The 12,500-nt window shown below is 53.1% G+C and overlaps 2 non-coding genes and 1 pseudogene across 2 annotated transcripts; all 3 read left to right on the forward strand.

Moving 5' to 3' along the window:
- The first annotated feature begins 4,608 nt into the window (after window positions 1–4,608).
- Window positions 4,609–6,501, forward strand: LOC126321957 (small subunit ribosomal RNA). Its single transcript, XR_007558683.1, has one exon. It is a non-coding gene; the product is annotated as a small subunit ribosomal RNA (ribosomal RNA).
- A 369-nt stretch (window positions 6,502–6,870) lies between these two features.
- Window positions 6,871–7,025, forward strand: LOC126321947 (5.8S ribosomal RNA). The gene has a single exon (XR_007558674.1). It is a non-coding gene; the product is annotated as a 5.8S ribosomal RNA (ribosomal RNA).
- Window positions 7,026–7,213: 188 nt separating this feature from the next.
- LOC126321973 (large subunit ribosomal RNA) overlaps window positions 7,214–12,500 on the forward strand; it is an 8,024-nt pseudogene continuing 2,737 nt past the window's right edge.

The following is a 12,500-nucleotide window of genomic DNA, read 5'->3' on the forward strand; positions in this document are numbered from 1 at the left end:
GCGTACGCCGCACCAAGTGCTCCACCCGCGACCGTACGTGCCCCGCCGAAATCGCAACTCCGGCGGATGAACGGCGGACTTTTCTCGCAGTCGTAAGTTGCAATCCACCCCTATATCTTGCGTCTCATGAAGAGTTATATCAAGTATGCCAAATTCCCGCTGTCCCTATACATGCAGTAAGTTCGTCATGGGCGCTGGCCGGCAGGCCGCGAGACCTGACGCCCGGCGGCAAAGAGTGCTCCTCTGAGGATATAGATGTTCCGTTCCGCCGCACAATGGTGACGGTGACCGCTGCCTGCGGTGGCAACGCTGGGCACAGTCGATACTCGCCGTGTGGTGGAAGGTAAACATTATGCGGTACATCAGTACTTTCCTAATAGTTCGGTCGTCTCACGGCACTGCTTAGTAAATGATGCAAGGCCACATATAGATGATTTATGCGAATGTCCCTATACGTGCTGTAAGACTGGGCACACAACGTGAATCGCACGTCAGCCAGACACTCGAACATGCACTACTCTCGGCCTGCAACGGAGACACACAATACGTAAACATCTGGAATGCGACAATGTCGAGTGCACCCTCTCTGCCACATTGCACCGTCGACACTATGATAACCAGACCAGTAGGTCCACCTATAAAAGCACAATACCACACTCCTCCGACAACTACCATTGCTCAGATAAACCAACACCACCAACACACATCCTACACAGAGGGGCACCAAATATCACCACCCGCCCTCGTGTTATACCACATGAAAAATTGCAGAAGTGAGAGACACAGACCCGCCAGCCTCTTGCTACAAGCATCGAACCGACGTGACGTATCTGACGGTGACTCAGGCATCCGCGTACTGCCACCACTATCCACCCCCCCCCCTCTCTGCCCCCTTCCCACACAATACCAAATTTAACCAACTTTATCGCTTAACCTAACTGTGGTTTTACCAGATTATCGCTTAACCTAACTGTGGCTGTACCAGATTATCGCTTAACCTAACTGTGGCTGTACCAGATTATCGCTTAACCTAACTGTGGCTGTACCAGATTATCGCTTAACCTAACTGTGGCTGTACCAGATTATCGCTTAACCTAACTGTGGCTGTACCAGATTATCGCTTAACCTAACTGTGGCTGTACCAGATTATCGCTTAACCTAACTGTGGCTGTACCAGATTATCGCTTAACCTAACTGTGGCTGTACCAGATTATCGCTTAACCTAACTGTGGCTGTACCAGATTATCGCTTAACCTAACTGTGGCTGTACCAGATTATCGCTTAACCTAACTGTGGCTGTACCAGATTATCGCTTAACCTAACTGTGGCTGTACCAGATTATCGCTTAACCTAACTGTGGCTGTACCAGATTATCGCTTAACCTAACTGTGGCTGTACCAGATTATCGCTTAACCTAACTGTGGCTGTACCAGATTATCGCTTAACCTAACTGTGGCTGTACCAGATTATCGCTTAACCTAACTGTGGCTGTACCAGATTATCGCTTAACCTAACTCAATTTGTCCCTTAACCTAACTCAATTTGTCCCTTAACCTAACTCAATTTGTCCCTTAACCTAACTCAATTTGTCCCTTAACCTAACTCAATTTGTCCCTTAACCTAACTCAATTTGTCCCTTAACCTAACTCAATTTGTCCCTTAACCTAACTCAATTTGTCCCTTAACCTAACTCAATTTGTCCCTTAACCTAACTCAATTTGTCCCTTAACCTAACTCAATTTGTCCCTTAACCTAACTCAAGTTGTCCCTTAACCTAACTCAAGTTGTCCCTTAACCTAACTCAAGTTGTCCCTTAACGTAACTCAAGTTGTCCCTTAACGTAACTCAAGTTGTCCCTTAACGTAACTCAAGTTGTCCCTTAACGTAACTCAAGTTGTCCCTTAACGTAACTCAAGTTGTCCCTTAACGTAACTCAAGTTGTCCCTTAACGTAACTCAAGTTGTCCCTTAACGTAACTCAAGTTGTCCCTTAACGTAACTCAAGTTGTCCCTTAACGTAACTCAAGTTGTCCCTTAACGTAACTCAAGTTGTCCCTTAACGTAACTCAAGTTGTCCCTTAACGTAACTCAAGTTGTCCCTTAACGTAACTCAAGTTGTCCCTTAACGTAACTCAAGTTGTCCCTTAACGTAACTCAAGTTGTCCCTTAACGTAACTCAAGTTGTCCCTTAACGTAACTCAAGTTGTCCCTTAACGTAACTCAAGTTGTCCCTTAACGTAACTCAAGTTGTCCCTTAACGTAACTCAAGTTGTCCCTTAACGTAACCCACGTTGTCCCTTAACGTAACCCACGTTGTCCCTTAACGTAACCCACGTTGTCCCTTAACGTAACCCACGTTGTCCCTTAACGTAACCCACGTTGTCCCTTAACCTAACCCACGTTGTCCCTTAACCTAACCCACGTTGTCCCTTAACCTAACCCACGTTGTCCCTTAACCTAACCCACGTTGTCCCTTAACGTAACCCACGTTGTCCCTTAACGTAACCCACGTTGTCCCTTAACGTAACCCACGTTGTCCCTTAACGTAACCCACGTTGTCCCTTAACGTAACCCACGTTGTCCCTTAACGTAACCCACGTTGTCCCTTAACGTAACCCACGTTGTCCCTTAACGTAACCCACGTTGTCCCTTAACCTAACCCACGTTGTCCCTTAACCTAACCCACGTTGTCCCTTAACCTAACCCACGTTGTCCCTTAACCTAACCCACGTTGTCCCTTAACCTAACCCACGTTGTCCCTTAACCTAACCCACGTTGTCCCTTAACCTAACCCACGTTGTCCCTTTGCCTAACATAGTTCACTGCTCGGAATCTCTGGTGTCGTTGTTATCCTCATGTAGATGTCTTGCGAGTGTTGCTTACTTTCCACATATTCCCGCTATCCACTGTCAATTGTACTGCAATAGGACTATATCGGCCCCCCCCCCCTCCCCTCTCTTTGTGTCTCTGTCCTCTCAAGCTGGTCGGTCTGGCGTTTGAGTGTTAAATGAGCCTCGCAGCTGTTCAGTTGCATTCAGATGTCGACGCCCTCAGTGTACGTCGTGGTATGGTCTGTGTCCATTGTCCGCTGATGTCGTACGCGTAACCCACACGCTGTACCGATCATCGGTAGTTACGTACAGAGTGAAGTAGTGTGATACGTGTGACCGTACGCTGGCTGTGCCCAACGGTGTCGAATCTCAATTTCCATATGTTGTGCTCGATGCTACTTGTCTCGTCTCCCAATAACAGCTAGGTTGCACTGTGGTACGCCGTAGAGGCGTGTGGGAGGAACGTACGAACGCATTGTATGTCACCCTGGGTCGCTGGGGGTGGTGGTGCGGTGAGTCAGGTCAGGTCAGGTCAGCGTGAGCCGTCTGATGTAGTGACGCTTGTATTCCGACTTTGTCGTATTGCCTCACACAAAGTGCTACCCTGGTGGACCGCGTTCCATATCTGGGACATGCCGCAGATGCCGGTTGACAGTGGATCGCGGAAGGGACATCGCATACGTGCGCGGGCCACCTTCCACGTGTTCTCTTCTGCACATGTCGCAGTGTGTATGTGGTCTGATGTAGCGTGTCGTGACACATGACATCCTGGCATGCAAGAATTGTTGAATTCGCAAATGTAGGTGGACATCTACGTTTACTGCCCAAGATACGCAAATGAACTGGAAATCCGTTGTTGAGCGGTTGTTCACGCTGGAGGTGAATCTGTGATGGCGACGATCGGTACAGCTATTAACCGGTTGTTTCAGCGGTACCCGCCACATCCACACACGTGACTAGGCCCATGTGGGTATGAAGCGATACGCGGCGGTGGCTTGGTGGGACTGTTCCCGGCCGGTGAAGGGGGGCCGCCCGGCGTGTTGGCCGCGCGCTGCGTGGGCGCACGCGCAACAGGCGGCTGGTGGGGGGCGCCGAGTGGCAGGAGCGCCAGCCGACGGGCCCGGCAGGCGGCGCAGCTACGCTGCGGCGCACCCTGCACGCGGCGCCTGGCGGCCAAAGTTGGTTCAGCCGAGCCCGGTGCGAAGCGCGGTGGACATCTGCAGTGTGCTGGTCTGATTGAGGACTGTGTGCGTTGAGGATGCGCCGCCGCCTGGCACTCGGCGCCGCGACGCCGTCTGCTGCTCGGTCGCCCCAGCGGTTCTCGCAGGTGGTTTGTATCGCAGTTGTGCGGACGTGTTGGCGCGTGCGCTGTGCTGGGAGAGTTCGCTTCTGCACCCAAGTGGGGCTTTGCCCTTGTGTGGCGCTGGCGTTGGAGCTGCCGGTCACCATAGGTGGCGCGTGTTGTCTCCCGCCGGCAATGCCACGACAGCACGCTCCCGGGCCTCTGTCGGCAGCGGCAAGCTCAGTTGGGAGCAAGGGTGTTCTCACTAAAACCGTCTACTCGCCTAACTCCGGGCGATTGCGCCTCTCTCGAAACCGACCAAGTACCTAGGACGGCGCTGCGCGCCGCCGGGACCTGAGAGGGTTTCGAGGTGTATCGTGCAGGGGAGCTCGGCCTCCTCCTGTTTGCAGAATAATTGAGCGGACGCTTGCGTGTTCGCGCGGGCCCCCGGGACACACTCCCGGGCGGCCGGCTGCTCAGCTCTAGTTGACGCAGCTCCCTGGTTGATCCTGCCAGTAGTCATATGCTTGTCTCAAAGATTAAGCCATGCATGTCTCAGTACAAGCCGCATTAAGGTGAAACCGCGAATGGCTCATTAAATCAGTTATGGTTCCTTAGATCGTACCCACGTTACTTGGATAACTGTGGTAATTCTAGAGCTAATACATGCAAACAGAGTCCCGACCAGAGATGGAAGGGACGCTTTTATTAGATCAAAACCAATCGGATTGGCTTGTCTGGTCCGTTTGCCTTGGTGACTCTGAATAACTTTGGGCTGATCGCACGGTCCTCGTACCGGCGACGCATCTTTCAAATGTCTGCCTTATCAACTGTCGATGGTAGGTTCTGCGCCTACCATGGTTGTAACGGGTAACGGGGAATCAGGGTTCGATTCCGGAGAGGGAGCCTGAGAAACGGCTACCACATCCAAGGAAGGCAGCAGGCGCGCAAATTACCCACTCCCGGCACGGGGAGGTAGTGACGAAAAATAACGATACGGGACTCATCCGAGGCCCCGTAATCGGAATGAGTACACTTTAAATCCTTTAACGAGTATCTATTGGAGGGCAAGTCTGGTGCCAGCAGCCGCGGTAATTCCAGCTCCAATAGCGTATATTAAAGTTGTTGCGGTTAAAAAGCTCGTAGTTGGATTTGTGTCCCACGCTGTTGGTTCACCGCCCGTCGGTGTTTAACTGGCATGTATCGTGGGACGTCCTGCCGGTGGGGCGAGCCGAAGGGGTGCTTTCGCGTCCCGAGGCGGACCCCGTTTAAATCCTACCAGGGTGCTCTTTGTTGAGTGTCTCGGTGGGCCGGCACGTTTACTTTGAACAAATTAGAGTGCTTAAAGCAGGCAAGCCCGCCTGAATACTGTGTGCATGGAATAATGGAATAGGACCTCGGTTCTATTTTGTTGGTTTTCGGAACCCGAGGTAATGATTAATAGGGACAGGCGGGGGCATTCGTATTGCGACGTTAGAGGTGAAATTCTTGGATCGTCGCAAGACGAACAGAAGCGAAAGCATTTGCCAAGTATGTTTTCATTAATCAAGAACGAAAGTTAGAGGTTCGAAGGCGATCAGATACCGCCCTAGTTCTAACCATAAACGATGCCAGCCAGCGATCCGCCGCAGTTCCTCCGATGACTCGGCGGGCAGCCTCCGGGAAACCAAAGCTTTTGGGTTCCGGGGGAAGTATGGTTGCAAAGCTGAAACTTAAAGGAATTGACGGAAGGGCACCACCAGGAGTGGAGCCTGCGGCTTAATTTGACTCAACACGGGAAACCTCACCAGGCCCGGACACCGGAAGGATTGACAGATTGATAGCTCTTTCTTGATTCGGTGGGTGGTGGTGCATGGCCGTTCTTAGTTGGTGGAGCGATTTGTCTGGTTAATTCCGATAACGAACGAGACTCTAGCCTGCTAACTAGTCGCGTGACATCCTTCGTGCTGTCAGCGATTACTTTTCTTCTTAGAGGGACAGGCGGCTTCTAGCCGCACGAGATTGAGCAATAACAGGTCTGTGATGCCCTTAGATGTTCTGGGCCGCACGCGCGCTACACTGAAGGAATCAGCGTGTCTTCCTAGGCCGAAAGGTCGGGGTAACCCGCTGAACCTCCTTCGTGCTAGGGATTGGGGCTTGCAATTGTTCCCCATGAACGAGGAATTCCCAGTAAGCGCGAGTCATAAGCTCGCGTTGATTACGTCCCTGCCCTTTGTACACACCGCCCGTCGCTACTACCGATTGAATGATTTAGTGAGGTCTTCGGACTGGTACGCGGCATCGACTCTGTCGTTGCCGATGCTACCGGAAAGATGACCAAACTTGATCATTTAGAGGAAGTAAAAGTCGTAACAAGGTTTCCGTAGGTGAACCTGCGGAAGGATCATTACCGACTAGACTGCATGTCTTTCGATGTGCGTGTCGTGTCGCGCAACACGCTACCTGTACGGCAGTGGCCGTGCGCCGCGTGCGGAACCACGTGTGCCTCTCAAAACTAGCGGAAGTGTTGTTGTTGTTGTTGTGTGGTACGAGCGCTGAAGCTCTGGAGCGGCTGGCCTGCGGTACCTGGCGCCTGGCGCCGGTTTTGAATGACGTTCGCCCGAGTGCCTGTCCGCTCCGGTGTGGAGCCGTACGACGCCCATCGGCTGTGAGGCCGTTGGACACAAAAAAAAATAGTGGAACAGGGGCCGTCAGACGCCTCAGTCCCGCAAATGCTACTGTCTTGAAAGAGACAGTGGGAGACTGAAAAGGAAAAGATCACCCAGGACGGTGGATCACTCGGCTCGTGGGTCGATGAAGAACGCAGCAAATTGCGCGTCGACATGTGAACTGCAGGACACATGAACATCGACGTTTCGAACGCACATTGCGGTCCATGGATTCCGTTCCCGGGCCACGTCTGGCTGAGGGTCGGCTACGTATACTGAAGCGCGCGGCGTTTGTCCCGCTTCGGAGACGTGGGAGTGTCGTGGTCGCCTGTGTGGCCGGCCGCGTCTCCTTAAACGTGCGATGCGCGCCCGTCGCCTGGCGGTTCGCATACCGGTACTTTCTCGGTAGCGTGCACAGCCGGCTGGCGGTGTGGCGTGCGACACCTCGTACAACGACCTCAGAGCAGGCGAGACTACCCGCTGAATTTAAGCATATTACTAAGCGGAGGAAAAGAAACTAACAAGGATTCCCCCAGTAGCGGCGAGCGAACAGGGAAGAGTCCAGCACCGAACCCCGCAGGCTGCCGCCTGTCGTGGCATGTGGTGTTTGGGAGGGTCCACTACCCCGACGCCTCGCGCCGAGCCCAAGTCCAACTTGAATGAGGCCACGGCCCGTAGAGGGTGCCAGGCCCGTAGCGGCCGGTGCGAGCGTCGGCGGGACCTCTCCTTCGAGTCGGGTTGCTTGAGAGTGCAGCTCCAAGTGGGTGGTAAACTCCATCTGAGACTAAATATGACCACGAGACCGATAGCGAACAAGTACCGTGAGGGAAAGTTGAAAAGAACTTTGAAGAGAGAGTTCAAAAGTACGTGAAACCGTTCTGGGGTAAACGTGAGAAGTCCGAAAGGTCGAACGGGTGAGATTCACGCCCATCCGGCCACTGGCCCCCGCCCTCGGCAGATGGGGCCGGCCGCCCGCGCGGAGCAATCCGCGGCGGGGTCGTGTCCGGTTGCCTTTCCACTCGCCGCGGGGTGGGGCCGTTCCGGTGTGCGGTGGGCCGCACTTCTCCCCTAGTAGGACGTCGCGACCCGCTGGGTGCCGGCCTACGGCCCGGGTGCGCAGCCTGTCCTTCCGCGGGCCTCGGTTCGCGTCTGTTGGGCAGAGCCCCGGTGTCCTGGCTGGCTGCTCGGCGGTATATCTGGAGGAGTCGATTCGCCCCTTTGGGCGCTCGGGCTCCCGGCAAGCGCGCGCGGTTCTTCCCGGATGACGGACCTACCTGGCCCGGCCCCGGACCCGCGCCGCTGTTGGCTCGGGATGCTCTCGGGCGGAATAATCGCTCCCGTCAGCGGCGCTTCAGCTTTGGACAATTTCACGACCCGTCTTGAAACACGGACCAAGGAGTCTAACATGTGCGCGAGTCATTGGGCTGTACGAAACCTAAAGGCGTAATGAAAGTGAAGGTCTCGCCTTGCGCGGGCCGAGGGAGGATGGGGCTTCCCCGCCCTTCACGGGGCGGCGGCCTCCGCACTCCCGGGGCGTCTCGTCCTCATTGCGAGGTGAGGCGCACCTAGAGCGTACACGTTGGGACCCGAAAGATGGTGAACTATGCCTGGCCAGGACGAAGTCAGGGGAAACCCTGATGGAGGTCCGTAGCGATTCTGACGTGCAAATCGATCGTCGGAGCTGGGTATAGGGGCGAAAGACTAATCGAACCATCTAGTAGCTGGTTCCCTCCGAAGTTTCCCTCAGGATAGCTGGTGCTCGTACGAGTCTCATCCGGTAAAGCGAATGATTAGAGGCCTTGGGGCCGAAACGACCTCAACCTATTCTCAAACTTTAAATGGGTGAGATCTCCGGCTTGCTTGATATGCTGAAGCCGCGAGCAAACGACTCGGATCGGAGTGCCAAGTGGGCCACTTTTGGTAAGCAGAACTGGCGCTGTGGGATGAACCAAACGCCGAGTTAAGGCGCCCGAATCGACGCTCATGGGAAACCATGAAAGGCGTTGGTTGCTTAAGACAGCAGGACGGTGGCCATGGAAGTCGGAATCCGCTAAGGAGTGTGTAACAACTCACCTGCCGAAGCAACTAGCCCTGAAAATGGATGGCGCTGAAGCGTCGTGCCTATACTCGGCCGTCAGTCTGGCAGTCATGGCCGGTCCTCGCGGCCGGCCGCGAAGCCCTGACGAGTAGGAGGGTCGCGGCGGTGGGCGCAGAAGGGTCTGGGCGTGAGCCTGCCTGGAGCCGCCGTCGGTGCAGATCTTGGTGGTAGTAGCAAATACTCCAGCGAGGCCCTGGAGGGCTGACGCGGAGAAGGGTTTCGTGTGAACAGCCGTTGCACACGAGTCAGTCGATCCTAAGCCCTAGGAGAAATCCGATGTTGATGGGGGCCGTCATAGCATGATGCACTTTGTGCTGGCCCCCGTTGGGCGAAAGGGAATCCGGTTCCTATTCCGGAACCCGGCAGCGGAACCAATATAAGTCGGGCCCCTCTTTTAGAGATGCTCGTCGGGGTAACCCAAAAGGACCCGGAGACGCCGTCGGGAGATCGGGGAAGAGTTTTCTTTTCTGCATGAGCGTTCGAGTTCCCTGGAATCCTCTAGCAGGGAGATAGGGTTTGGAACGCGAAGAGCACCGCAGTTGCGGCGGTGTCCCGATCTTCCCCTCGGACCTTGAAAATCCGGGAGAGGGCCACGTGGAGGTGTCGCGCCGGTTCGTACCCATATCCGCAGCAGGTCTCCAAGGTGAAGAGCCTCTAGTCGATAGAATAATGTAGGTAAGGGAAGTCGGCAAATTGGATCCGTAACTTCGGGATAAGGATTGGCTCTGAGGATCGGGGCGTGTCGGGCTTGGTCGGGAAGTGGGTCAGCGCTAACGTGCCGGGCCTGGGCGAGGTGAGTGCCGTAGGGGTGCCGGTAAGTGCGGGCGTTTAGCGCGGGCGTGGTCTGCTCTCGCCGTTGGTTGGCCTCGTGCTGGCCGGCGGTGCAGGATGCGCGCGCCTGCGCGGCGTTCGCGCCCCGGTGCTTCAACCTGCGTGCAGGATCCGAGCTCGGTCCCGTGCCTTGGCCTCCCACGGATCTTCCTTGCTGCGAGGCCGCGTCCGCCTTAGCGTGCTCCTCCGGGGGCGCGCGGGTGCGCGGATTCTCTTCGGCCGCCATTCAACGATCAACTCAGAACTGGCACGGACTGGGGGAATCCGACTGTCTAATTAAAACAAAGCATTGCGATGGCCCTAGCGGGTGTTGACGCAATGTGATTTCTGCCCAGTGCTCTGAATGTCAACGTGAAGAAATTCAAGCAAGCGCGGGTAAACGGCGGGAGTAACTATGACTCTCTTAAGGTAGCCAAATGCCTCGTCATCTAATTAGTGACGCGCATGAATGGATTAACGAGATTCCCGCTGTCCCTATCTCTGCAAACTGGAAGAAGACAAGGGACCAGCACACAGAACAATGTCATTAAGATTCTCCAAATAAATGGGCAAAGGGCAAAAGTAGTCCCAGATCAACTGGCACAGAGAATAAATGAAGAGAATGTGGATGTGCTGTTGATCCAGGAACCCTACTGCATAAACAACAAAGTAGTTGGCTATCCCCCAAATTACCAGCTCATCTATAGCGCCAAACACGGAGCAACAAAGGCAGCTATAGCAGCCCGGTCGCAGACACTAACAGCAATGCAGCTCACAAATTTCTGCAATAAGCACATGGCTATTGCTAGTGTAAGTGGGAACTTTGGCGAGATCTACGCAGTTAGCCTCTATTGCCAATATGGTTCACCTGTAGATCAGTTCCTCAAAGAATTGGACGTCATCCTGGACAAACTGAGTGGGAAAGCAGTAGTCATAGGAGCTGACACAAATGCCAACTCACCAGTCTGGCACAGCCAAACAACAGACGAGGCAGGCAGAAAGTTGGAGGACTTTATCTCTCAACATGGTCTTCTAGTTATAAACGAGAGATCGCAGCTAACTACTTTCAGTGGGCCCAATGGGGAGAGTAACATCGATGTTACAATATGTACACCCTTAGCTGCCAGAATGCTGTGTAGGTGGATGGTACACGAGGAATGGACATCAAGTGACCACAGGGCAATCACTTATGAGGCCAGAGTACCACAGAGAATGAGGGCAAAAGAAGAACTTCCAAATTATAATACTAGCTGTGCAAAGTGGTCAATCTTTGATAGACAGCTCATCAGAGCCACAGAGAACTGGCTACAAAACCCACAGGAGGGGGTCAACGAAAAAGTAAACAGACTGCAGGTGGCAGTCTATGAGAGCTGTAAAAAATCAATGAGAAGGAAGAGACAGGTGCAAAATCCAGTACCATGGTGGAACACAAAGCTAGCAAACCTGCGGCGGGACACCATGTCTGCACGGCGATTACTACAACATACACGCAAAATTGAAAATGAAACTGCTCTGGTAGCTGCAAAGAGAAACTACAACAAAATTAAAAACCGGTTCAACAAGGAAATAGCCAAGGCAAAAGAAGAGACATGGAAGAAGTGGGTCTCTGACTGTGACAAAAACGATCCATGGGCCATAACGAGAAGAGTACTCCAGCCAAAATATGGCACAGAGAATGTTGTTAGCAACATTAAAACTGGGAACCAGACTCTTACCATGACATGGGAAGAGACTATAAAATCACTGCTCCAAACCCTCTTACCTGATGACGATGCGGATCAGGATAGTGAAGATCAGCTAGTTGTGAAACTCGAAAACGAGAGTTACAACAATGTGGAGCTAGATCCAGACTTCACAACTGAGGAAATAGGCGCTGCTATTAAGGCCTGCAAAGCAGGAAGAGCAACAGGTCCTGATGGCATCGATGATGCAGTAATCAAAAGGGTATGGCATACCAGCCCTCACCTCCTCTCAGAGATATATAACACCTGTCTGCAGGAAACGAGAGTCCCAGAAACATGGAAAAAAGGAAGATTGTGCATACTTCTGAAATCGGAGGACAAACCAAGGGATGAACCAAAATCCTACCGCCCAATATGCCTTCTCCCCATCCTAGGGAAAGTCCTAGAACGGCTAATTGTAAATCGTCTCGAGAAACGATATGAGGAATCGGACCTGAAGGCCCCAAATCAGTTTGGCTTCAGGAAAGGCGCATCAACAGAGATGGCCATTAGGCAAGTACTAAGCCACGTACAATGTGAGGAGAGGTACGTTGTTGTAGTGTTTGTAGATATAGCAGGCGCCTTTGATAACCTATGGTGGCCCAGCGTTATGAGGCGCCTAAGACAAATGCAATGCCCACAAAACTTGTACGACCTGATGGGAGATTATTTCCGGAACCGAAAGGTGATGGTGAGCAGCAAGGCTGGTGTCGTGGAGAAATGGGTCACTAAGGGTTGTCCACAAGGCTCCATTTGTGGTCCATTCCTCTGGAACCTCGTCTTTGATGAGATGGTTGTCGAGAGGGAGGGTGAGCAGTGGGCAAAGGTGGCCTACGCAGACGACCTGGCAGTCATAATAAAGGGACGAAGTAGGAAACAAATAGAAGAAAGAGCAAAAACAGCCTTAGGCGAAGTCAGCAGGTGGACGAGACAGAACAAGCTCGCAATATCACATCACAAAACAGTCGCCATGACCATCAAAGGCACTTTCGATAGACACAGACCGCCTACCATACCATTTGAAGGCAAGAACATAAAGTTTGTCCAAGAATTCACTTATTTAGGAATAACCCTTGATGAAAGACTGTCGTTCACACCTCATGTGAGGAAC

The sequence above is a fragment of the Schistocerca gregaria genome, unplaced genomic scaffold, assembly GCF_023897955.1.
Source record: "Schistocerca gregaria isolate iqSchGreg1 unplaced genomic scaffold, iqSchGreg1.2 ptg000778l, whole genome shotgun sequence".
NCBI lineage: Eukaryota > Metazoa > Arthropoda > Insecta > Orthoptera > Acrididae > Schistocerca > Schistocerca gregaria.